The sequence below is a fragment of the Paroedura picta genome, chromosome 8 (assembly GCF_049243985.1).
Source record: "Paroedura picta isolate Pp20150507F chromosome 8, Ppicta_v3.0, whole genome shotgun sequence".
Classification (NCBI taxonomy): Eukaryota; Metazoa; Chordata; class Lepidosauria; order Squamata; family Gekkonidae; genus Paroedura; species Paroedura picta.
Window position 1 is genome coordinate 102,022,487 of NC_135376.1, and position 25,413 is coordinate 102,047,899.

A 25,413-nucleotide genomic window follows, 5' to 3' on the forward strand; every position below is an offset into this window, starting at 1 on the left:
GAGGATCTCGGGGGAGCGGGTGAGCCGACGGGGCGGCGAGAGCCGGACCAACGCAGGAGCGACGTGCAAGGCAGGGAGCGGCACGGCGTCGTTGGGCAAGTTGGTAGCCGGTGGAGCGGAGCAGGACGAGACGGCGGACGCCGAGAATCCCGGATCCGGAGGGGGTCGGACTACTCTCCAAAACGTTCCCCCCCAGAGCTTAAGGCGCGTTTCGACGGGACGCCGGACGACCTCCCGCAGTTCCTCCTCCACGCGCTGACGCATGCCCGGAGGTATGGAGACCGGTATGAGGACTCCGAGGACTTGGTCTGGGGGGTGGCCTCGTGTCTCCAGGGCAAGGCGGGTCAGTGGTACCTAGGGTTGGCCGAGCGCGGCGACCCGGCAACTCGGGACCTGCAGGACTTCGTGGTCGCGCTCCGCCGACGATTCCAGGACCCCCAGGCTGAGGACAAGGCAAAGAGTCGGATCAAGGGACTTCGACAGGGTACTAGGGGGGTTATGGACTATATAGACATTTTCCGGAGGGAAGCAGGCAAGGTGTTCTCCTGGAACGAGGAGACCCAAATCGAGTACTTCCGGGAGGGCCTTAACCCGAAGCTCAGGGAATGGGCCGTGATCAAGGGGACGGAAGAAGATCTGTCTACACTGGAGGGGTGGTGTTTTGTGGTCGCCAAGCTGGAAGCCAGCCTGGGTTGGGCCGCCGCACCCCCCCGGGAGGCCAAAGGCGGGTCAGCCGAGGCGCCGAGACCGGGCCCCGACAACTCTCGCCCCAAACGACCCCCGAACCCCGAGCGGGAAAGGAGACGCCGGGAAGGTCTGTGCCTGAAATGCGGGGGGTCAGGACATTTCGCAGCAGCGTGCCAACGGCAAGGGGGGGAGGACCGCGGGCTCTCCCAGGGGGGAGGTGCGACACGCCCCCAGCAGGCACGCCGGGCGGAGGACCTCCGCAACGAACCGGGAAGCGCCCAGGCGACGGGAAACGGCCAGGACCTGCTGTAGACGGCGCCGGGCAGCAGGTCCCGCGGTGCGAGGGAAAACCCCTACAGCATGAGGCGCGACCTCCGAACGTGGTAATTTTAGAGCTCCGGAACCCGGAGAACGGACTAAGTTGGGTGGGGGAGGCTCTTTTGGACTCTGGATGCGACCACAGCATGGTCCACCCCCAGATAGCCCGGGCTTTGGGGCTACCGAAGCGCATTCGGAAGGTTCCCCTGGTTTTCGTCCAGATGGACGGCAGCCCGATTCAGGGGGGACCTTTCGGGGAGGAGGTGGGTCCTATCGCCATCCACATAGGGGACCACCAAGAGCTGCGGTGGCTGATCCAGGTCCCCGTAGCGGGATATCGGGCGGTGTTGGGCCTGGATTGGCTGAAGGAACACAACCCCGTGGTGGACTGGCGGGCGGGGACCCTGAAGTTCGACTTGACGGTGGGTGCACGGCATCGGGTCCCCCACGAGAATTCCAGCCACAAGAGGACGGCGGCGCGTCCCAGGGGAGCGGCGGCGGCGCAGCAGGAGAAACCAGAGCCCGAGGTCCCGCCAGAGTACCGAGACCTCGCAGCCGTTTTCAGCGAGCGGGAAGCGGACGAGCTACCCCCACACCGCCGCACGGACTGCGCTATCAACATCCCAGAGGGGGCGGTACTACCCAAAGGGCGCATCTACAAGATGAGTGAGGGTGAGCTCAAGGACCTCCGGGAGTTTTTGGGTAAAAATCTGGCCCGAGGTTTCATCCGGCCCGCTTCCAGTCCCATGGGAGCTCCAGTCTTGTTCGTCCGGAAAAAGGATGGGTCCCGACGGCTGTGCCAGGACTACCGGGGCCTCAACGCCATCGCAGCGGGGAACGCTTACCCCCTCCCACTGATCCCGGATTTGCTGGCCCGGCTGGGCAAAGGGACTCTGTTCACTAAGCTGGACCTAAGGGAGGCGTACTACCGGGTACGCATCCGGGAGGGGGATGAGTGGAAAACAGCGTTTAACTGTCAATTGGGACAATTCGAATTTAAAGTGATGCCGTTCGGTTTAAGCGGGGCACCTGGGGTTTTCATGAGTCTAATTAATGAGGTGTTGCAGGACCTTCTGTTTCAGGGGGTGGTTGTTTATTTGGATGACGTCCTGATCTACAGCCAAGATCCCCAAGAGCACGTGACCCTGGTGAGGGAGGTGTTAAAGCGCCTGCTGGCAAACCACCTATACGTGAAGCTGGCTAAGTGCGAATTCCACCGTCCCTCCCTGGACTATTTGGGCTACCGCATCTCAGCCCAGGGCATAGCTATGGACCCCGAGAAGGTGCAGGCGGTGCTGGCCTGGGAAAGGCCCCGCACCCGGAAACAGCTACAAAGCTTCCTGGGGTTTGCTAACTTTTTTAGAGGCTTCATCCCCAGATACTCCTCCGTAGTGGCTCCCCTCACGGACTTGCTAGGTACCAAGGGGAGAGGTCCTCGCGCCACGCGGCCCAGCGCAGCGCTCGGCTGGAATGAGAAATCGGAGGCAGCGTTCCTGGCCCTCAAGCAAGCTTTCGCGTCTGAGCCCACGCTACTGCACGTCGACCCAACCCAGCCGATGGTGGTACAAGTCGACGCCAGCGACGCAGCAGCCGGGGCGGTTCTCCTGCAGCGAGACAAGGCGGGACAGCTGAGGCCGGCGGCCTACCTCTCACGAAAATTCGCCGAAACGGAGCGGAACTGGTCTACCTGGGAGAAGGAGGCGTTTGCGATTAAGTTCGCCCTCACCGAATGGCGGCATTGGCTGGAGGAAACAGAGGAGCCGTTCGAGGTCTGGACAGATCACAAGAATCTGGAGGCGCTCCGGCAACCGCGATCCCTGAACGCCAAGCAGATGAGGTGGGCGGAGTTCTTTTCGCGGTACAATTTCAAGCTTGGTCACATCCCCGGCAAAGAGAATTTCCTCGCGGACGCCCTCTCCCGTCTGCCGCATTATGGGGAGGGGTACGCTCCCTGCACCAGGTCCGTGTTTGGTGAGGAGCAGCTGGGACGGGGGGTCGTCACTAGGCGTCGGGCCAGGGAGGAATGGGAGCCCGACCCGGCGACCGCCCCGCTCCGAGACCGCCTAGTGGCGGCCTACGGGACAGACGAGGAGCTGGCTGAGCTCCGGGACTCTTTGATTTTGGACTCCGGTCTCTGGCGGAGGGGGGAGGCTGTCTACGTCCCGGAAGGGCTACGACGGGAAGCCCTCAGCCTCTGCCACGATGCTAAGACCGCCGGGCACTTCGGTTTCGTAAAATCCTGGAAGTTGGCCCGGCGGCGGTTTTGGTGGCCCAGTCTGCGGCGGGACACAAAAGCTTACGTCAGTGGTTGTCCTGTCTGCCTGACCTGCAAGCCGGGGGTTGGCAAGCCGAAAGGTCTGCTGCACCCGCTCGAGGTCCCGACCCGGCCGTGGTCAGTGATCTCCATGGACTTTATAACAGACTTGCCTCCCAGCAAGGGGAAAACGGTGATCTGGGTGGTGGTAGATCTATTTTCCAAACAGGCCCATTTCATTCCTTGCGCCAGTGTCCCCAGTGCTTCACAGTTGGCTCGGATGTTCCTGGATCACGTGTTCCGACTGCACGGGCTGCCGGACAAGGTGATTTCCGATCGGGGCTCACAATTCGTGTCCCGGTTTTGGCAAGCTTTCCTGCGCCTGTTAGACATCGAGCAAGGGCTGAGCTCCGCTTACCACCCCCAGACGGACGGGCAGACCGAGCGGGTTAATCAAGTACTGGAGCAGTACTTGCGGTGTTTCGGTTCCTATCATCAAGACACCTGGGTGCCCCTGCTCCCCCTGGCCGAGTTCGCGTACAACAACGCAGACCACAGCAGCACGGAGATGTCGCCTTTTGCCGTCGTCTACGGGACAGACCTGAGACACTTCCCGGAGCTTGGAGAGGTCCCCGCCCGGGAATCGGCCGACCTTCGCGAGTGGGGGAAGCGTGCCGGGAGCTGCTGGAAGTCGCTGCAGGAGCAGCTCCACAAAGTCAAGGCAGCGCAGAAAGAGGACGCCGACCGGAAGAGACGACCAGCTGAGGAGATCCGACCGGGGGATCGAGTTTACCTTTCCACCCGGAACCTACGGTTGAATTTGCCCAGCAAGAAGCTAGGCCCTCGGTTTTTGGGGCCTTTCGAGGTCTTGGCCCCGATCAACGAAGTTTCGGTCAAGCTCAAGCTCCCCAAGAACCTCCGGCACATCCATCCCGTCTTTCACGTGAGCCTTCTAAAAAAAACTCCGGACGGTGACGTTTGGCACCCCGTGTTTTCCCCGCCAGCGCCCGAGGTCCTGCCGGGGGGGGAGCACCACGAGGTGGCGGATATCCTGGACTCTAGACTCCACAGGGGGAAGTTGCAGTACCTCGTGGAATGGAAGGACTTCGCTTTGGGGGACCGGGAATGGGTCTGGGCAGCGGACGTCCTTGCGCCCCGACTCACTGAACGTTTCCACAAGCGGTATCCTGGCCGTCCCGGGGGGTTGGAGAATGGACCTTTGGGGGGGCAGAATGTCGTGGTTCGGTCCTTGGTGGCTTGGGTTTTGTATAAAAGGGAGCTTCCACCTGGAGTTCGGTGGAAGCTCTTACTCCATACCAGCGGACTCCACGTTGCTGAAATAAAGCTTGTTCCTGTTGTATCGTTCACCAGGCCTGGCGTGACGTTTTCTTCAAAAGGGCACCCTGTTTTTTCAGTTAGCAAGCGGGTCCCCGACAAGTTCTGGAGGCCTCCCTTCAAAAAGGATGTTGAGAAAATTAGAGGGTTCAGGGGAGAGCAGTGAGATTGATCTGGGGCCTGGGGAACAAAGGCTATGAAGAAGAAGAAGAGTTGGTTCTTATATGCCACTTTTCTCTACCCGAAGGAGGCTCAAAGCAGCTTCCAATCCCCTTCCCTTTCCTCTCCCCACAACAGACATCCTGTGAGGGAGGAGAGGCTGAGAGAGCCCTGATATTACTGAAGAAGAGTTTGTTCTTATATGCCGCTTTTCTCTACCTGAAGGAGGCTCAAAGCGGCTTACAATCGCCTTCCCTTTCCTCTCCCCACAACAGACCCGTGAGGTGGGTGAGGCTGAGAAAGCCCTGAGATTACTGAGGAAGAAGAAGAGTTGGTTCTTAGATGCTACTTTTCTCCACCCGAAGGAGCCTCAAAGCGGCTTCCAATCACCTTCCCTTTAATTTGGGATCAGACTAACACTAAAAGATACAAAAAGTGGGGAAGAGATCTTGGAAACCTGATTCCTAAGAATGAACAGAAAGGTCTGGGAAAATGAAAAACAGAGAGTCAAATCTTGAAGAAAACATCCTTAAATTCTATTTCAGAACAATATAACACTGAATTGTGCATATAATTAGGAAAACAGTAACGGTGGGCAAGACAGGCTACAGTAATTTTATTCATATGGTCTGAAAGTAGCCAATTATGTCCACAGAATATAAAACTAGATGAAGAAATACTCTGATCCCTTTACTGCAAAAATAATAGGATACATTAGATAATTTTCAGAGACTCTACAGAAGTTCTGACCACAGCAGAACACGGTACAGCTGCCAACTGGAAAAGGATGATGACACCAATTCTAACAGAAAGGGTTCCGGAGGCTTTGGCCAATTGTGCTCTTGTCAGAAATGACACATTTTGTTTTAACACATGGAGGAATGCAGCCAAGGAACACAGTTAGGGAAAGTGGGATTTGTCCTGCTGTGTGCTGGAATGACACATACCAAGACTGTGTTCAGCCATCTGCTCTGTTCTCACTGACATTTGGTTTTGGTTTTTAAAGCATCCATGGACTTCCTTTATTGGAATGTGAGGAGACAACCACAGTGGAGGAACAGAGGCAGCTTCTCTGACTGGCTTTTCCAGAGACTGCAGCTCTCCCACCTCCTCAGGCCGGTCCAAGCTCTCACCCATCTTATAGAACCACAGAATCCCAGAGTGGGAAGGGGCCATGCAGGCCATCTAGTCCAACCCCTGCTCAGTGCGGGATCAGCCTCAGGCATCCAGGAGAAGGATCTGTCCAGACACTGCTTGGAGACGGCCAGTGAGGGAGAGCTCCCCACCTCCTTAGACAGCCCATTCCACTGCTGAACTAGAGAATCCTAGAGTGGGAAGGGGCCATGCAGGCCATCTAGTCCCACCCCCTGCTCAGTGCGGGATCAGCCCAAAGCCTCCTAAAGCATCCAAGAAAAGTGTGTCTCCAATCTTTGCTTGAAGACTGCCAGTGAGGGGGAGCTCACCACCTCCTTAGGCGGTGCTTTATCCCACTGCTGAACTAGACTCCTAGAATCCTGGAGTTGGAAGGGGCCATGCAGGCCATCTAGTCCACCCCCTGCTCAGGGCAGGATCAGCCTCAAGCATCCGGGAGAAGGATCTGTCCAGCTGCTGCTTGAAGACCACCAGTGAGGGGGAGCTCCCCACCTCCTTAGGCAGCCCCTTCCACTGCTGAACTGGAGAATCCTAGAGTGGGAAGGGGCCATGCAGGCCATCTAGTCCACCCCCTGCTCAGTGCAGGATCAGCCCAAAGCATCCAGGAGATGAACATGTCCAGAATGGCACATAGGGCTCCAGGTAGGGTCTGACCGAGATGGTATACAATGGGACTATGACATCTTGTGATTTTGGTGCAATGCCTCTGTTGACCCAGCCCAAGCCTGCATTCACCTTCTTTACCACCGCATCACACTGTCTGCTCACATTTAGCTTGCAGTCCACAAGCACCCCAAGATCCTTTTGAACCACTTGAGCATTGCCTCTCTTGGCACCTCCCATCCTAGACACTGGCTGAGAAGTGGGTGCAGCCGGGACCACGGCGAGCTGGAGAACTGTGGCCTTTTCCGGAATGCACAGACCGCTGAAGGGTGTGTTGGTGAGCCCCCCCAAGAAGGGCCGAGACTTATAAACCAATTCCACAAACACCATGACTGAACTGTTCATATGACCAACAACAAATAGGAAGTCAAGGAAGGGCCTGGCTGGAATTCTGCTTCCCTCTGGACTGAGGGACTTCCAGGGACAGACCTACACAGTATTTCCCCACGAAGACTGCTGAAACGTGTGTCACGGGCTTTCATCCCCACCACGTTTGGGAACATGGTTTGAAATGCAAGGATGCAAGCAAGAAGCAAGGTTTGTTTCCTGGATTACCAAAGTGTTACCAGAAATTACCATTTGTTACCAGAAAAGCCTACATTATTTAGTGGTACTTGAAAAAAGTGAAATTGCTCACTGTCCATAAAAGACTTCCGTGGTCGAAATACCTATTACGAGCATAATATGCGACTCAAACTGGATTGCAACATTCGCAATCTACACACAAATATTTCTGTGATCATCATGAGTTTGTCATATTAAGTTTTACCCTGGCTTTTATGCACACGCCATCCCAGATACAGGTTTCATGTAATTTATGAAGAAGAAAACACCACGTCCTCCTAACGTCTGGCCTGCCAATCTAGTTTTTAGGAAACAACAGCACCATACACAATTGTTTTTTAAATCAATGGTGAATAAGAATGAAGCTGGAAAGAAACTAGGGACGACGTCAGTGACGGACAGGAAGGGTTCAGACAAAACGTCGTCTCTTACTTTGCTATGGCATCTAAACCAGGGGCAGTCAAACTGCGGCCCTCCAGATGTCCATGGACTACAATTCCCAGGAGCCCCCTGCCAGCGTTCGCTGGCAGGGGGCTCCTGGGAATTGTAGTCCATGGACATCTGGAGGGCCGCAGTTTGACTACCCCTGCTCTAAACCTTAGAAACCAGCCCTTTGCGAGCAGCCGTCAAGCCAGAAGCTGAAACTGCAGTTCATAAACCACGTCCTACAAGCATGGGGAACCCACAAGACTTGTGTGGGGGGTGGGGGCTCAACCTTCCCCTCATACCCCAAGTCATCCCCCGGCAGCTCAGCTACATGCTGCACCACCACTGCTGCCGGCGCAGCTCCGCAGCAGCCCCCACTTGCAGAGCGTCTGTCTCCCTTGGGCAGTAGCCCAGCAGGGCATGGGGTCTCCTAAATTGCATCCCTGTTCAGAAAACAGCACAGCAGCAAGGCAACAATGTGCCTTCCTGAAATTCTTAAGGAAAGCATACAGTGGAGATTAGTCAAAGGGAACTGTTTAATAGTCACACACAGTTCTCATAGAATCCTAGAGTTGGAAGGGACCTCATGGGTCATCTAGCCCAACCCCCTGCACTATGCCTTGTCCTCAAATCCATGTGGCATCTGTTTCTAAATGTACTCCCCGGCCACAACGAAGACAACGCATGATTGGTAGAGTTCTTTACCCCATTCCCCACTTGAACAATCTGGTGTGAAGTGTGCAGCTTCCCTGCCTCCTCCTGCCTTCTCTACACACAAGACCCATTTCAAGAGACACAAAGCCAAAAAGCGGCATGTGCCTGTCCCCTGGAGCATACACCCAAGAACCCTCAACAGTGGCCCAGTGGATTCCTGGAAAGGCCGTACACCCAAATTCCCTCCACATCACGGGTGCCTGCAGCTGCAGTGTCCTCAAGTTCTTCTCAGGCACAGAACCACACCATACCGTGCAACAGGACACGGATCTCAGGTCCCAGATGCCCTTCTGGCCCTCGGCCAGGAATCTGGGTTGACCTTCGATGCCTCCTAGTCAATAGAGGCCACGAAGGTAGTCCAATTGGCATTTTCCCAGCTACACCAAGCGAGGCTGTTAGCCCCCTACCTGTCCCAGAAGCACCTAGTCACAGTGATCCATGCAACGGTCACCTCGAGGCTGGACTTCTGTAACTCGCTCTATGCAGGCCTGGCCCTAAATGCAGCATCAACGGTTCTCACAGGTAGGACCCATATGCAGCCAGTGCTGTGCCAGCTGCTTTGGTTGTCAGTTATATCAAGTTCTGCAAATTCTAACTGGTTGGAGGTCCCGGGCCCTTAGGACGTATGCCTGGCCTCGGTCCAGGCCAGGGCCTTTTTGGTCCTGGCCCCTACCTGGTGGAATGTGCTCCCACCAGGAGCTTTTGCAGTTCTGCGGGGCCTATAAAATGGAGCTCTCCCACCAGGAGTTGAGTCCCTCCTTCTCCTATGGGCCACAGGGCCCCGCAGTCCACTGAAGACAAAAGGGGAGATGGGCAGAGTGGGGTGGGGTGGGGTGGGATAGGGAATTTTTATCTTATTTCTGTAAATTGCCTCAAGCCGGCTGGCCAGGAGTGGCAATAATAATTTTAATAGTCTGTCACTGACAAACAGGGTTCTCCTTTTCCCAGAAATCAGGAAAAAGCTAAGACTAATCTGGGACTGATCTAGGCATGGGGGTCTTCACTGACTAATTGCTCAAGAGTTATGTCTGCGAGGGTCACCAAGATCAGTTCTACACTGAGTCATACATCTACACGCAAGCAGACAAAAAGAAAAGATTCAATAGAACCCCCACAACCTGGAGCCCTCTGCAATCCCCAAGGTTCCCTCCAGACTAGCCTGGAATCCGGCCTGGGAGGCAACAGGGCAGTATCCACTGGAGGCAGACAAAGGTGAGTGTCGCCATCTGCAGAGCCTCAGAAGCAGGTGCATTCAAGCCAGCGTGGCAGTGGCAGGATCCGAAAGACAGACTTGAGCCATTTCTGAATGACCTCTACCAGTCACTGTAAATCTGTCCAGGCCACCTTACAGGGATATCGTGAGGGGATAAGGTGGGAGACAACCACACAGAGTCCTGAACTTCTTGAACAGACCTCATGATGGGCGTTGGGGCAGAAGGAGATGAAGCCTATTGGGTTTTGTGTCTCTTCTAACACCACCCTGTTTCCTTCCGCTTTTCTCCAGGGAATGCAAAGGATCCCAGCGGCACCACAGCAAGCATGGAGCCAATCTTGGTGGGCTTCCAAGAGAACAGGCCCATCTTAGCATTCATGTCAGAAGCGTAGACAAAAACTGACACCCTGAGGATACTACTTTTGGCAATTAAAATACAAAATGCTAGGAATTATTTTGAAAAGCCCTCTTCCAAGAAGGATAAAAAGGAAGAAAGTATCTGGGCTGCCTCTTAGTATTCTCCTGGGAATTCTGCTATTTGCTGAGTTTTGCAGAGGCACTCCGGAATGGCAGCATAAAAGGGAGTCACGCCACTCAACAGACGCTCAGTTTTATCCAGTCTTTGGGAACACACACACAGGCAACCAATTAAAAAAATCTGTTTGCTGTACAACTCAATAAAAAAAACCAATAACATTATTCACGAGGCCATCCTAAGGCAGAGTCAGTGGGTTTAGGAGGGTGAAGCTCCCTTCAGGATTCCACTGCCAGCTCTTTCTCTACATGCAAACAACCCAGATGAGACAAAGAGCAAATACACACACACAAACTTCAAACATATGGAGACACCCGAGTCGCGTTCCTAAAGACATTCCTGGCTAAGCAAATATCAGAAAGTTTCATCACTGCATATGATTTCAGTGCAAAGAAATAAAATTGCTCCAGATCTGCCTGTTAGTACCATTTACTGTTCTGTAAAAACACTAAAGGGGGGAGGATCATAAAGGAGAGTAGAAGTTTAAGAGAAAAAGCGCCTTTTCATGCAGGCTAAATGCAGCATTTCCAACTGGACTGGCCTCCAAATGCCTAAAAGATCCAACTTACACTGCAGGACAATGAACAACAACAAAGACTTCTTTAGAACCTTTGAAAAGTTTTAAATACTCACACAGCTGGGCCAAAGCGAAAATCCAGAGGAAATGAAGAGAAAGAAAAAGTGCTTGTAATCAAGAATTCAACTGGTGGAGAACACGATGTTTCCCCTTTTTTGGAAGTGTGCAGCTCCAGGCATTCCCACAATGCGAGCCCAGAATGTTACACACTAGCAAAGCCATGTGTGTGTGCTTGGGGGGGCATTAGGGGAAATCCTTCCCACTGGCTGAAGTTCGGCCCCCTCATTAAAATACAGAGTGGAAACAGCTGCGGGAGAAAGGAATGGAAAGGTCCAAAGCGGCGTCTCCTGAAATTCTTGGCATCTGGAACCTTTTAGCAGCAGATTCCCAGTAGTCAGAAAGTTCACTGCTTTTAAAAAGTTCTGCTTCATCATCGTAGGGATGGGCCAGCAAAGAATCTGGACCCAGCAGCCACTAACCCATCTTATGCAACTTCACAGCCCGGAGACTTTTAAAAGTTACCCAACTCTGTGCGGGTGAACACAGCACTTCTCTGAAACCAGAAATAATATCGATTAAAACCCCGAATTCAAGACCCAAGCATCAGAACAGCCCTGGGATCCTAAGTGCCTGCACCTTTCTGGGGAGAGCCAGCTCCTGGAGCCAGACACAGTTCCTGAAACACACAAGGGGCTTGGAGGTCAGACTGTCATGGCTGTCCCTGTCACCTAAAACAGCAACTCCCCCAGGCTAACCCAAGCTCACTGAAACACCAACTCATCTTGTTCAAACCCCTGAGAGTTTGACAACAAACCGCTGACTGAGAGGGGGCCTGAGAAAGGAACTGGAGCAAACCCCCAGAGAAGAAGAAATAACCTGTACTCCCTTGGGCACCTGCCCCAGCCCCTAGGCTCCGTGGCATGCAGAAAATCCCAGGTTCAGTTCCCAGCATCGCCAGATGGAAGATTCGAGTGAAGATAATGTGAAAGACCCTTTCTCTACTACCAGTCTGAGCAATCCAGACTGGTCTTGATGGAATGAGGGACTGACTGCGTATAAGGCAGCTTCACCGTGTACCCTTGTGCCCTCTGTTCAGAGCAATAACCAGAGTGGCTCGTGTTTCTCCCCTTCGGTCCTGGCTTCCGGCATTTGTCTCCCAGCCTCTCAACGGAAAGGAGCTCATCTGAAGGCAAGGCCGTCCAGCACGTGGGGGCAGCAGCCCACAAAGCTGAATGCTCCCCAGTAAGAGATGGGTGGGAGACCTCTTGGGGCCTCAGCACAATAAGAACAAGCAAGAATCTACCCTGTATCTTCCGGAATCTGGACATCACCACCTGCCCCCAGCTACCTCAGAAGCTGCCTGAAGTTCAGCAGAGAAGTTCCTTTCCTGTTTCCTTTTCTTAAAACAAAGTCAGCGAGTCTTACTCTTGTGCTCTGTGTTATCCGTTTTGTAGCACAGGCCCAGTAAAGTGAGCACTGAGCTCGTTTCTCACTCAGTTGGGTTAGCTTCATCACAGCTATTGCAACCTGATGAAAGCCATTATCTGAAAGCTCTTGGAGACTCACCTGTTGGACTGGAACAACCTGGAACACACCTGAAGCTGCCTTCTACTCCCTCAGACTATTGGTCTGCTACTAAGACAGGTGGCAGCTCTCAGGAAGAGAAAGGTCTTTCCCATCCCTAATGCTTGGTCCTTTATACACTTCTCATGCTGGGGACTGAATCAGCCATTCAAACAAACCGGTTTCATTTATTTTACAATACTCGTTACCTTCTGCCAGCAAATCTGTTTGACATTCTCTGTCCCCAAAGGGGGCATGTCTGAGCCACAGTCAAAGCAGGAGGAGGGCCAGCTGGTTCTGGATGTCCGTGATCAGAGCCCCTCCAGCCGCAATCAAGGAATGCTGCTCCCCAGCCAGGCAAGTTCACACAATCAAAAGGACTGCAGAATGTTTTTTTCTCTATATAAGAAAGTCCTCCTGTCACTGTGCGCACATGCACCAAACAGAAAATTAAACACTTGCTTGTTTCAAATAAATATTTGTTCAGCTATCAAAGGACAAAACTGGGAACACAGCAAGACCTGTTTACTACCACTCGAAGCTCCCCTTTCTGTGTAGATTGAGGGGGGGAATCGGATTGTGTGGGCAGTTGCAAAATCTGAGCACTGTGTTTCAAATGCCCAGAAAACTCAAGATAAATTGGACACGAATGTGGTTGTTGCACAAAGCTGAATGCAAACTTGAGATAACCTTGGCGAGAGGAAAAAGTTAAGATTACCCTATATTTTTCTCCTTCCGGAGCAGCTGCACCGGGCTCCAAGTTCAGTAATTAATTCAGACTCATGGACGTGTCAGACACAAAAGGGGGGCTCTACTTTGAGGCCTGTAGCCAGAGGCCTCTCTGGCCAGAAACCATGCTGCCAGCAGCTGTTTTCATACAAAGAGCAACTTTCCTGGCCAATGCCATCTAGTCTAGCTCAATATATAACTATTTGCAACACGAGTAAACCCTTGCAGGCTAAAACTCTTCTGTGCCGTGTGCTTGAGCTGGTAAGTGGGCAGACATTCCTTCTGTTGGCCGAGATTCAGGGCACCGCTGGCATCGCAATGCCATTCCATAAGAGAACATAAGACAAGCACAATCCGAATACACAGAACGCAAAACAGCTTCCATCTACTTGTGCTGATGATACTGAGAGTCCAATGAGATCAAGGGAGCTGTGGCATACCTGTGCCATTGACTTCACGTCAAACAATTTTAGAGCTGCAGGGATATAATGTCCGTCCAGCGAGTAAAATGCTGCAAATAACCCAGCAGGAAGTGCCATTTTAGCTGTCCTAACTGAGTTTATCGGAGTCTCCATCTCTGCTCTGCTTCCTCTGACAGTTCTTGCCTTATTGCCCTCGTCAGCCCTAAAGGTCAGCTGTCAAAGGGCCTGCAGAGGTGGGCAGGGAGGTAGATCTGCCACTCTGGTCCCAGCAGGAGAGAAACATATCCCCTTCCTCTTGGGCTTGACGTTTTGAAATGATCTCCTCTAATAATGCAAAACAGGCCAACTGAACCTCCCCTGGGTAATGAGTTTTGTGTGCAACTGGAGTGCCCAAAAAATCAGCACTGACTGTTCCTCTTCCCGATACTGTTGCCGGGAGAATCACTTTGTCATTCATACTCTCGTGTGGTACCTGTGGAGTTTGGATATTATTATTCATAATAATGTTTCAGTGATTGCGACATCCTGGGAAAGCAAAGGAGGAAAACATGCCTGGCCATAAATTTGTGAGCATGCTCATTTTTGTGCACCTACAATCAGACAAGTCAGGATGTGGCATTTACATGTTCTCCAGCATTTTATATAGGAAAATAGGGACACTTGTGCAACTAACCCCCTTCCTTCCATGCCAGAGATAAGGAATTCCACGGCCATGTCATGCATGATGCTGCTGTGCTCAGTTTCTCCAACAAGCAGGCTCTAATAAGCTGCAAGTAAAAGTTGCTTTGTGAGTCACATCTAGCCTCCATTCCTCAAAGGAGCACTTTCTGAATTTTCAGCTACGTTTAGAGGCATATGCGGCTTGTTTGAAGAGTCTATGCTCTAGGGTAGCAATCCCCAACCTGTGGTCCGTGGACTAATTGGAGGTGGGCCGCGAAGGACGCCGTCTCCCCCCCCCCCCCCGGCCCTTTACAACACACTTCGGGTGTCATTGTCTCCCATCACTCCCAGATGGGACTATCTCGTTGCAGAGAAACAAGCTCAGGATTCCCATTGATTTGTCATTGTCATGAATTAAAATTTCCATGAAAATAAAATGTTCCTTCTGTTCATTGTTGTGGCGTGTCTGTATCTTATTTTGAAGGGATGTTTAAACATTACCATAGCGATCAGAGAGCGTTAGGGCAGTGGTTGAGAGTAGAGGAGTAAACTACCCCCCCCACCGGGCCTCAGTAAAATTGTCAAGCGTTGAGTGGTCCCCAGTGACAAAAAGGTTGGGGACCACTGGTATAGGACATCCATATTCAGCCTCAGGAGCATCTAAAGCACGGGTGGTCAAACTGCGGCCCTCCAGATGTCCATAGACCACAATTCCCATGAGCCCCTGCCAGCGTTTGTAGAATTGTAGTCCATGGACATCTGGAGGGCTGCAGTTTGACTACCCCTGATCTAAAGTTTCATGGGTGACAAAGTAGGTTCAGGGGATTTATTTGTTGGGGGTCTTTCAGGCTCCAAAGATCATCTCTGCACAGTTGCTTCTGAGTTTCTTCAGCGAACATACGTCCATACGTTTGGGGAGTCTTCAGACAAGGGATTCCATCCAGGGGTCCATCTTGATAGGGCTTGGTCCCTTGGCCCCAGATCATCTTCGTCGCTCTCCTCTGTACCCTTTCAATTTTATCTACGTCCTTCTTGAAGTGAGGCCTCCAGAACTGCACACAGTACTCCAGGTGTGGTCTGACCAGTGCCGTATACAATGGGACTATGACATCTTGTGATTTTGATGTGATGCCCCTGTTGATACAGCCCAAAATGGCACTCGCCTTTTTTACCGCTGCATCACACTGCCTGCTCATGTTTAGTATACAATCCACAAGTACCCCAAGGTCTCGTTCACACACAGTGCTACCTAGAAGTGTATCCCGCATCCAATAGGCATGTTTTTCATTTTTCTGACCAAGATGCAGAACTTTACACTTATCTTTATTAAATTGCATCTTGCTCTCATTTGTCCATTTTTCCATTGTGTTCAGACCTCGTTGAACTCTGTCTCTATCTTCCGGAGTATTTGCCAGTCCTCCCAAACTTGATGAGTAGTCCCTCCACCCCCTCATCTAGATCATTAATAAATATGTTAAAAAGTACCGGGCTGAGCACCGAGCCCTGAGGTACCCCGCTACTCACCTCTCTCCAGTCTGATGAAACACCATTGACAACAACTCTTTGAGTGCGGTTCTCTAACCAATTTCCTATCCACTTAACTATCTAAAAATCCAGATTGCAGTCCTTCAACGTATCCATCAGAACATCATGGGGAACCTTGTCAAAAGCTTTACTAAAATCCAAGTAAATGACATCAACCGAATTTCCACAATCCAGCAAACCTGTTACTTGGTGAAAAAAGGAAACCAGTTTGGTCTGGCAGGACCTGCTGGAGACAAATCCATGCTGACTTCCTTGGATCACCAAATTGTCCTCCAGATCGCTCCCTTTAATATCTGCTCCATTATCTTCCCCACAACAGAAGTCAGACTCACTGGTCTGTAGTTTCCCGGGTCATCCTTCCTCCCTTTTTTGAAGATCGGAATAACGTTTGCTCTCTTCCAGTCCTCCAGGACATCTCCAGTCCTTAAAGAGGTCCCGAAGAAGATGGACAAGGGCTGTGCAAGTTCTCTGAAAAGTTCTTTGAGCACTCTCGGGTGCATTTCACCTGGACCAGGGGATTTGAACTCATCCAGTGCAGCTAAATGCCCCTCGACAATCTCTCTATCCATGTTAACCTGCCACCCAGACACTATCCTTTGGCTACTGCCATCTCTAGAGCCAGTTTGGTGTAGTGGTTAGAAGTGCGGACTTCTAATCTGGCATGCCGGGTTCGATTCTGCGCTCCCCCACATGCAACCAGCTGGGTGACCTTGGGCTCGCCACGGCGCTGATAAAATTGTTCTGACCGGACAGTGATATCAGCGCTCTCTCAGCCTCACCCACCCCACAGGGTGTCTGTTGTGGGGAGAGGAATGGGAAGGCGACTGTAAGCCGCTTTGAGCCTCCTTCGGGTAGGGAAAAGCGGCATATAAGAACCAACTCTTCTTCTTCTAGATGTGCCTAAACATTTTGACCTGTGGGAAGAAACAGATGTAAAATAGGCACTAAGCCTTTCTGCTTTCTCTGCATCTTCCGTTAGAGTTTGTCCATCCGCACCCAACAGTGGGCCTATTACCTCCTTTACTTTACGTTTGCTCCTCACATAACTGAAAAATCTTTTCTTGTTACAATGGGCTTCCCTGGCCAATCTTAGCTCACTCTCAGCTTCCTTGGCTCCCCATCTCAAAAGGAATTCTATGAGGACATGGTCACTTCCCCCTAGGGTCCCCAGCTCCTTCACCTCATCCACCAACTCTTGCCTGTTGGTCAGTATTAAGTCCAGTATGGCTGAACCTCTTGTGGGTTCATCTACCATTTGATAAATGAAATTGTTAGCCAGGCAGGTCAGAAAGTTGCATGACTGAGGACGCTTCGCAGAGTTTGTTTCCCAACACACATCGATCTATTCTGTTTTTTCTGAACAGTTCATATCCATCCACCATTACATTCCAGTCATGAGAATCATTCTACCAAGTTTCTGTGATGCCTACTAGATCATACCTTTCCATCAGCATGAGAAGTTCCAGCTCTTCCTTTTTATTGCCCATGCTTCGGGCGTTAGTATAAAGACAACTGAATCCTTTTACTTTTGGTTCCCTATGAGCTGGCCTTGCCGGTTGGGCTGCCCCCGATCGTTTTCCTTCCATACACTCCCTATGTTGATCGTCTCCTTCCCCTAGTGGCTTTAGTTTAAAGCTCTCCTGATGAATCTCCCCAGGTTCCTGCCAAACACATTCTTCCCCAGCTTCGATAAGTGCAGTCCATCAGGTGCTAGTAGGCCTTCCTCAAGAAAGCCTATCCCATGGTCCCAGAAACCAAATCTCTCCTGCCGGCACCAACTACGCAGCCAGTGATTCACCTCCATTATCTTCCTCTCCCAACGCATTCCTCTTCCCTTGACAGGCAAGATTGAAGAGAATACCACTTGTGCCCCCATTTGCTTGAGCTTCCTCCCCAGATCTTGATAGTCTTTTTTAATAGGAGCGATGGTATTCAGGGACATGTCATTCGTTCCCACATGGACCATCACAAATGAGTAGCGATCCGTAGATTTGAGGAGTTTGGGCAACCGTTCTGAAACATCTTTAATTTTTGCCCCTGGCAAGCAACACACCTCTCGGGTTAGGGGGTCGGGCCCAGCCACATGGCGATCCATTCCTCTTAGCAGGGAGTCTCCAATGACCAGTACTCTCCTTTTTTTTTCTTCTCAACTCCATTTCCTTCTGTCCCCGTGGCCTCTTCCCTTTGTCTTAGACTTTGTTTTGGGACCTCTTCCCTCGTTGACCCTTGCACCTCCTCTGCAAGGGCCTGAAATCTATTCTGGAGCTCCAAAGGCCCCGAGAACTGTCTCGCTCTACACCGTTGAGTCTTTTTCTGAACTGTCTGCAGAGGCTCCGTAGTGATGTCAATCTCCTTATCCTCTTCAGGACTGGTTGTATCCTCTTTATTCCAATTTGCACAGCTCTGGTCTATGAACTGCTCCCCTTTCTTACTTTGGGTCAGAGTAATAATGCTGTCTTCTAATCCCCTAATCCTTTCCTCCAAAAGTCTTACCAGTTTACACTTGGGGCAGATGTAGTCCATCTTGTCTTCTGGGAGGAAGGCAATCATGTCACACTCACTGTAGATGATGGGATGAGTGTCCTGGAGGTCCATTGTAATTTCTAGGCAGTGCAAGTACTAGGGAAATATAATCTACTGATTCTAATTGCTCGGCCAAGAACCCCAGGCTAAGAGCCACAGGCCAAGAGCCCTTTGTCTCTCGCCCTTTGTCTCTCGCGCCTCTGGCAAGGAGCAGCCCTTTTTAATCCTCCCAACAATTACCCAGCAATCACCTCACCCAGTCAGCACAATAGCCTCACCTGGTCAGCAGCTACACTCCCCAGTAGCTCTCTCCACGTGCTCTCAGTTGTCTGAACGAATGAACGAATGAAGACTTTGTATATGTAACTCTGGAAACCTCAAATCTCTTTCCCATGTATGTATTATGGGTTTTATGCTGAACGGCATTACTATAATCAGTTCACTCGCGTGTAAGATGAAAGGGTCCTCTGATTCTTGGCACATATCTTTTATCAGACCAGAACTCTCATGTTACTGGACTGGAAGCAAAGTATCTGTTAACTCCTATGAGAATCCAAGAACACATGGAAAGCAATGTGAAATATAATATAATAAAATAAATAAATAAAAACAGAACCTCCTCTTATGTTTTAATTTTATTCTTCTATCCTTCTCTTCCTTCTGCAAACACTGGCAGGGGCTCATGGGAATTGTAGTCCATGAACATCTGCAGGACCACAGGTTGACTACCCCTGTTTTAACCTACTCCAATAAAAGTACTACTGACTGACATATCCAGGTTCATACATGTGATCACTAAGTGAAGACACATCTGCTCCACCCCCACTTTCCACTGAATTATTTATTTCACATGGAACCTATCTGGACCAGGAAACTGTATTTGAACAATAAAAAATGGGTCTACGGTGGTATTCCCACACCCATATAAAATGGGCCATTAATTTTATTCATTCAGACAATTCATATTCCGTACCCAACAATATTTGTGTTCTTATGTTTCTGACAAGAATTCTTTCCTGGGTATTTATTTTGTTTAAAGGTTCTATACCAGATTTTACCGCAGCCATTGCTGAATCAAAGTTTTATTCAAGGTATGAGCTTTCATTTGCAAGCACATTTCCTTGAATGCAATGTCATGGAATGGAAATAATCAGTTCAAACTCGTAGGTAGAGTATGAAAGTAAATTAACATACAGCATAATGAAAACGGTTAACAGATCCCAGCGATAAATAGGAAAAAACAAGTTTGCATTCACTTGAGATTGAATTGCATGGGAAACCTTTGGTGTACAATAAATATGTCCATATTATGAGAATAATGGGCAGATAGATAACCAATTGCTCCCAGCTGAGCTTGGGCCACAAGTGGCTCTGGCTGTAGAATTTTACGTGGTTTTGCATCTGGAGGTACAGACCCTTTTCTGCCTAAAGGTGCTGAAAACAGCTGCACATCATACAACATAAAAACCAGCACTTTGGACCAGCTGCTTCTAAAAATAACAGAATCTAAATCAAGGTCAAGAAGCAACAGTGAGAACTGAACATGGAATCACTGATTGGTTCAAAATTGAGAAAGGAGTTCGGCAAGGCTGTATACTGTCGCCTTGCCTATTTAACTTCTATGCAGAGCACATAATGAGAAAGGCGAGATTAGAGGAGTCACAAATTGGGATCAAGATTGCAGGGAGAAATATCAACAACCTCAGATATGCAGATGATACCACTCTAATGGCAGAAAGTGAAGAGGAACTAAAGAGCCTGTTGATGTGGGTGAAGGAGGAGAGTGCAAAAGTTGGCTTGAAACTCAACATCACGAAAACAAAGATTATGGCATCCGGCCCTCTCAATTCATGGCAAATAGATGGGGAAGAAATGGAGATAGTGACAGATTTTATTTTCCTCGGCTCCAAGATCACTGCAGATGGGGACTGCAGCAAAGAAATTAAAAGACGCTTGCGCCTGGGGAGGAAAGCTATGGCAAATCTAGGCAGCATCCTAAAAAGCAGAGACATCACCCTGCCAACAAAAGTAGTCAAGGCTATGGTATTCCCAGTTGCAATGTATGGCTGCGAAAGTTGAACCATAAGGAAGTCCGAGTGTCAAAGAATTGAGGCTTTTGAACTCTGGTGCTGGAGAAGACTTTTGCGAGTCCCTTGGACTGCAAGGCGAACAAACCGGTCAGTCCTAGAGGAGATCAGCCCTGACTGCTCCTTAGAAGGTCAGATCCTGAAGATGAAACTCATGAGAAGGAAGGACTCCCTGGAGAAGAGCCTAATGCTGGGAGCGATCGAGGGCAAAAGAAGAAGAGGACGACAGAGAATGAGGTGGCTGGATGGAGACACTGAAGCAGTCGGTGCAAACTTAAATGGACTCCGGGGAATGGTAGAGGACAGGAGGGCCTGGAGGATCATTGTCCATGCGGTCACGATGGGTCGGACACGACTTTGCACCTAACAGCAACAACAACATCCTTCTTTACCTTCATGACATCACTGTGCAGTAGGCGAGGCTGACAGCATGCATCTGGGCTGAAGTGAACCAGTGAACTTCATGGCAGAATGAAGACTGGAAACAATTTTCCAGACCGTTCTCTGACAATCTAATCATTGTGCCAAACTGCCTCACCATGCTGAATAAACTAGCATCATTTCTACTGAAAGACTCTGAAACTGGGTACAAAACAAGACTGCCCTTCTGTCCTTGGTTATTCAAAAAAGCCATTAGTGACAGAAGTTATACCCAATCCTTCTGCTAATTGGATTAAGACATTAGACAGCCCAATAAAAACTCCTCTTGATCGAGATTCTGATGCTCTTGGAAAATTCCCTTTCTCGGCTTTCTTATATTGATAAATAATCATTTTCCAAGCTAAAAATCATAGTTATTGGACATCAATAGTTTGGAAAGCACAGACTGCCAAATCAAGTCTACAATATGAACTGAAATGGACAAAATCACATATTTTGGAGTTCCACAAGAGATCGCAAATGGCTAAGATATGGTATGTTTCAATGGTTCAGGAAACTGTAGATAATTGATTGTACAGGAAAAATTGCAAGAGCCTTTCCGATAAAGATAAGTACTCTGCCAAAGTTTCTATTTTTTGTTTATTGACAAGAGAAATTAAGAGTCAGCAGGAAAAAATGTTTTTTCTGTGGGCAGCAAAACATCCCTGGACACAGGCAACACCCCTGCTGGAGCTAAGCTGACCAACAAAGAAATCTTTGTGTTTCCATAAGTTTTAATGTGTTATGATTCTAGTCAGCTGATTTGGACAGCATGTTGATCTATGAAGGACTAATATGACAACGGTTAAAAGTGTGAACAAATATCAAAGCACTCAACTGAGTTGCTAGGATCGATGAAGAAGGACAAAAAATATAATTGGTAAATCTTCTGGTGTGTGTGTGTGTTTTTTAAAGTCAGGCCCAAAATAGAATTATACATTTCTAGGGCCACATCTAATCCAACAAATTAATTTGGTGGTTAAAACAGGGTTTTCATTCAAATGTATGAAGAACTCCTGCCAGAAGGACTTGGGAAGAAATAAGCATGCTTCTGGAAGGCTGGTCTCTGCCTTTCAAAGACACTTTGTCCAATCCAAAAATTTAACCTCCACAACCCAAAGAAGCTGGAAACTGGATACACAATAAGTGCCCTTCCCCTTTTTTATATAACAGATTGTTAAACTGGAATTCTAAGAAACCCAACTGGAAAAAAGAAGCTGAACCAAATTTATGGTGTGTTTAAAAGCTCTTCAATTTGCCTCCTGTACAGGAAACAAAACACAAAGCCATGTTTCACTGGTCTTTAATTGTTATGTAAAAAGAAAAGTATGTTCAAATAGCTGCTCAAAACAGGCTATTTCCCCCTCCTTCCCCCCAACTTTGCAAAGCATACGCAGACTGAAAACTACTGAAACTGCATGTTTCTAGCTGTTTCTCAAATCTTCTGCGAGGTCAATATTATATTAGAACCAATGTTTGTCTTACTTATGTCAGGTAGTTGTAAATTATCTTTTTCCAATGAGTACTTATTTTGAACTTGCTGGTAGCAGCTAAAATTCTCTTTGAAGACACTGGACATCAGAAACTATAATTCCAGAATGGTTACAGAAATGGACAAAAAGAATTGTAAAAATGGACCAGAACTACCTGTTTCATTGGCAGAAAGGCAGAATCACTGTGTAACATAACTGCAATACTCATTGGAAATTCACTTATATGGATAATATATTAATAATTTTAAAAAGAAAGAAATGAGGAGTGACAGAGTCCAAAAACAAAAGTTCTAAGAAAGGGTCCCTAACATTGATCATCAAGGGATCACCTTCAGAATTCAACCCTGCCAGCCACCACCAAGACAACTGGCCATATCACACAGGGCAGTAAGAAGTCTCTCGGAATTGCTGCCCATCAGGTGCCGATCACAGAAGGCCAAAGCCTCAGGAAAAGTTCTGCAACACACAGGATTTAAAATACTTTCCAGCAGGATCTATACCAGTCTTCCTCAACCCCCAGTCCACAGCGGGGAGGGAGGGAGGCGCGAGCTGCCATGGCGGGGGGAGGGAGGTGGAGCTGCCACGCCTGCGCGTTTGCGCTCGCTGGCGTGCCGGTGCTCGCCAGCTCAGCTTTGGAAGCCTGAGTTGATGGTGTCCCATTCCCGGTGAGCTCTACCACTTCCCTCAGCTCCACCCTCCCCAGTGTCGTTTTGTTCAAATCTCAAGGAATTTCCCAATCCGGAGTTCACAAGCCTGTGGGGCACATATCTGGTTCCTGATTTTAACCCCAGGTTGGATCTCAGGGGATTGGGCAAAAAGGAATGAGCTTTTTTAGCTTATAATTTTATTTGGCTGCAGAGCCAGCCAAATGGGTTGGACTAGATGGCCCAGGAGGTCTCTTCCAACTCTATTATTCTATGATTCTATAGAACATCCTTCTGCTTAGGGTTGAGTGCTTCAGAGCAGTTCACCCACCTCTGCGATCACCGAAGCCCGAGGTGGCGCGTAGGAGGTCAACGTCGCAGCACGGGGAGGAAAGGCAGCAGTGGTGAGCCAGCCAGCGGCTGCACAGAGGTGCAGAGCTCTGTGCCTGCATGCGGCCACTCGCTGGTGTGTCACCACTAGGGTTGGGTGAAGAGGCTGTCCGCTCCCGCGGCAGCCAGTGCAGGAGTGAATGGCTGCTTAGGGTGCCAAAGCTCCCAACCCTAGTCACCACCACCCCTCCTTTCCAAGCTGCAGCGCTGGCCGCCTAAGGCATCAGTGATCACCGAGGTAGCCAGACCATGCCGAAGTGCTCAACCCTATTTTTGCTATTGAAAACAATGTTTTATTGTCACAATCTGAAATGACTTTGTTAAACTTTTTCTTCCTTCTTTTAAGTGAGCCACTTGGAGTCCAGGAAAAGTGGTATAAAATATCACAAAGACAAGCGCTGCTTTCTAACAAGAGACCGGTAACCTGTTTGTCAAGTAGAACAAGAATCAGTGAACAAAAGATCCTGGCACAAATAAATGATCCAACCTGATAAGCCAGTCTGGGGTATCAAAGGGTAAGCAAACCCAGCGTTATGACACAACACAGTCTGGTCCTCCTGAATACTGGACAATTCTCTCAAGAAGCTGACCATCATCCTGACCAGGGCACAGCAGGGGCTCAGCTCCACAAAGAACTTACATCACTACACTTTTGACTTATATTCAGATTAAATTAAAAATTGTGTTCTCGGGCCTTGTCTGTTTTCTTGTCTAAATCCTGAATTTTCTGTTTCAGAACTGTCAATTGACCACAGGAATATATAGCTAAGGCATACAGATACAGAGTCACATTCCTACAGATGCTATCCCCAGAAACAGTGGACTCTGCTACAAGCCACAAGTTTGCTGGTTCTAGGCAAGATCTGGAAGACAGTTGCTTTTCTGAGGACTTTGGCACACTCTGTGTAAGTCTTGGAACTTTCAGGGCTCTTCACTGACTGCACTACCAGACAGGGTCAACCTCAGTGTTGTGTGGGGGGGAACACTCTAGTGTGGGAAGTACCTGCAGATTTGTGGGGTGCATGGAGAAGACAGACTCTGAGGAAGGGAGGTATCTCAGTGGATATAGGATACCATAGAAGCTGCCCTCTAAAGCTGCCATTTTCTCCAGAGGAACTGGTCTCTATAAAAAAGATGTCCTTACCTATAATTGTTGTTCAATCTAGTTGTTCCTCTGCACACATGAGTATTACGCAGGCACCAGAAGATTTTTCACTAGCATAGAAACAGCCCTTGAGAGCCCCTCCAATTGGAACTCTGCAGCCATTTCCCACCTAAGTCATGTGCTTAGGGAGGGGGCACCCCACATACCTCGGTTCTCCAAGCTCACAGCTATGAGACACAAAAAGGATATACCAAAAAAAACAAATATCACTCTATTAAACAGCAAGGAAATGCTCACAGCAGGAAAGGAGGGAGGGTGTGTGTGCCTGCACAGGAACAACTAGATGAACAACAGTTATAAGAAAGGAAAGCCTGTTTTTCATTGCTGTTCTCCTGTGAAATCTACAAAGTTGCATAAGGAGCAGGAGCAATTATTCAAATATAGAATGCAGCACAGCCACCCCCACTGCAGCCTCCCTTCTAGTATTAATGTCTACGGCATAATGCTTCAAAGATGTGTCAGCCAAGGACCAGGTAGCAGCCCTACAAATATCCTACAAGGCTATGCCCTTCTGAAAGGCTGCAGGAGTAGCTTCAGCCCTGGTGGAATGTCCTTTAATCACTACTCAACACCTAACGGATGCTATTTCATAAGCTGATCTGGTGGCCAGCCTGCACACCTCCACAATACTCATGTGGGACGGAGCAGAGTTGTTCTCTCTTGACCTGGAGGGAAGGACCAGAACCAATGGGATTAAATTAATTCAAAAGAAATTCTGTCTAAACATGAGGAAGCAGTTCCTGAGGGTCATAATGATTTCTCAGTGGAACAGGCTTCCTCGGGAGGTGGTGGGTTCTCCATCTTTGGAAATTTTTAAACAGAGGCTGATTCTGTGAAGGTTCAAGGCGGTGGCAGGTGACAGTGGATGAGCGATAGGGTTGTGGGTGTCCTGCATAGTGCAGGGGGCTGGACTAGATGACACAGGAGATACCTTACAACTCTATTATTCTATGATTCTAAGTCTGGAGATCCACTGAAATTTCTGGAGGACTCTAGGCCCTGGCAATACCTAGTTTTGTAGCCTTTCCAATGAAAGGAGAGGCTGAGTGTTTCTCTGGTTCTGTAAGAGAAAGAAACCCACAATACCAGCTGGAAAATAGTATTTTGAAATCAATAGCCCTGGTTCATTTGAAAAGTTCAACATGCCTTGCTTGTGGAAGCTACAGGGTGTTGCT

General features: G+C 49.4%; 1 protein-coding gene across 47 annotated transcripts in view; it reads right to left on the minus strand.

Annotated features, from left to right (window-relative positions):
- SORBS1 (sorbin and SH3 domain containing 1) overlaps positions 1–25,413 on the minus strand; it is a 268,843-nt gene that overhangs the window by 117,350 nt on the left and 126,080 nt on the right. The window contains exon 1 of one of the 47 annotated variants that reach the window (XM_077351041.1): positions 10,654–11,046. The exons of 45 other annotated variants lie outside the window; for them this stretch is intronic. The gene's annotated coding sequence lies outside the window, so the exon portion shown is untranslated. Of the gene's footprint in view, positions 1–10,653; positions 11,047–25,413 lie in introns of those variants that run through there. One more of the 47 variants, XM_077351048.1, reaches the window with a different exon arrangement.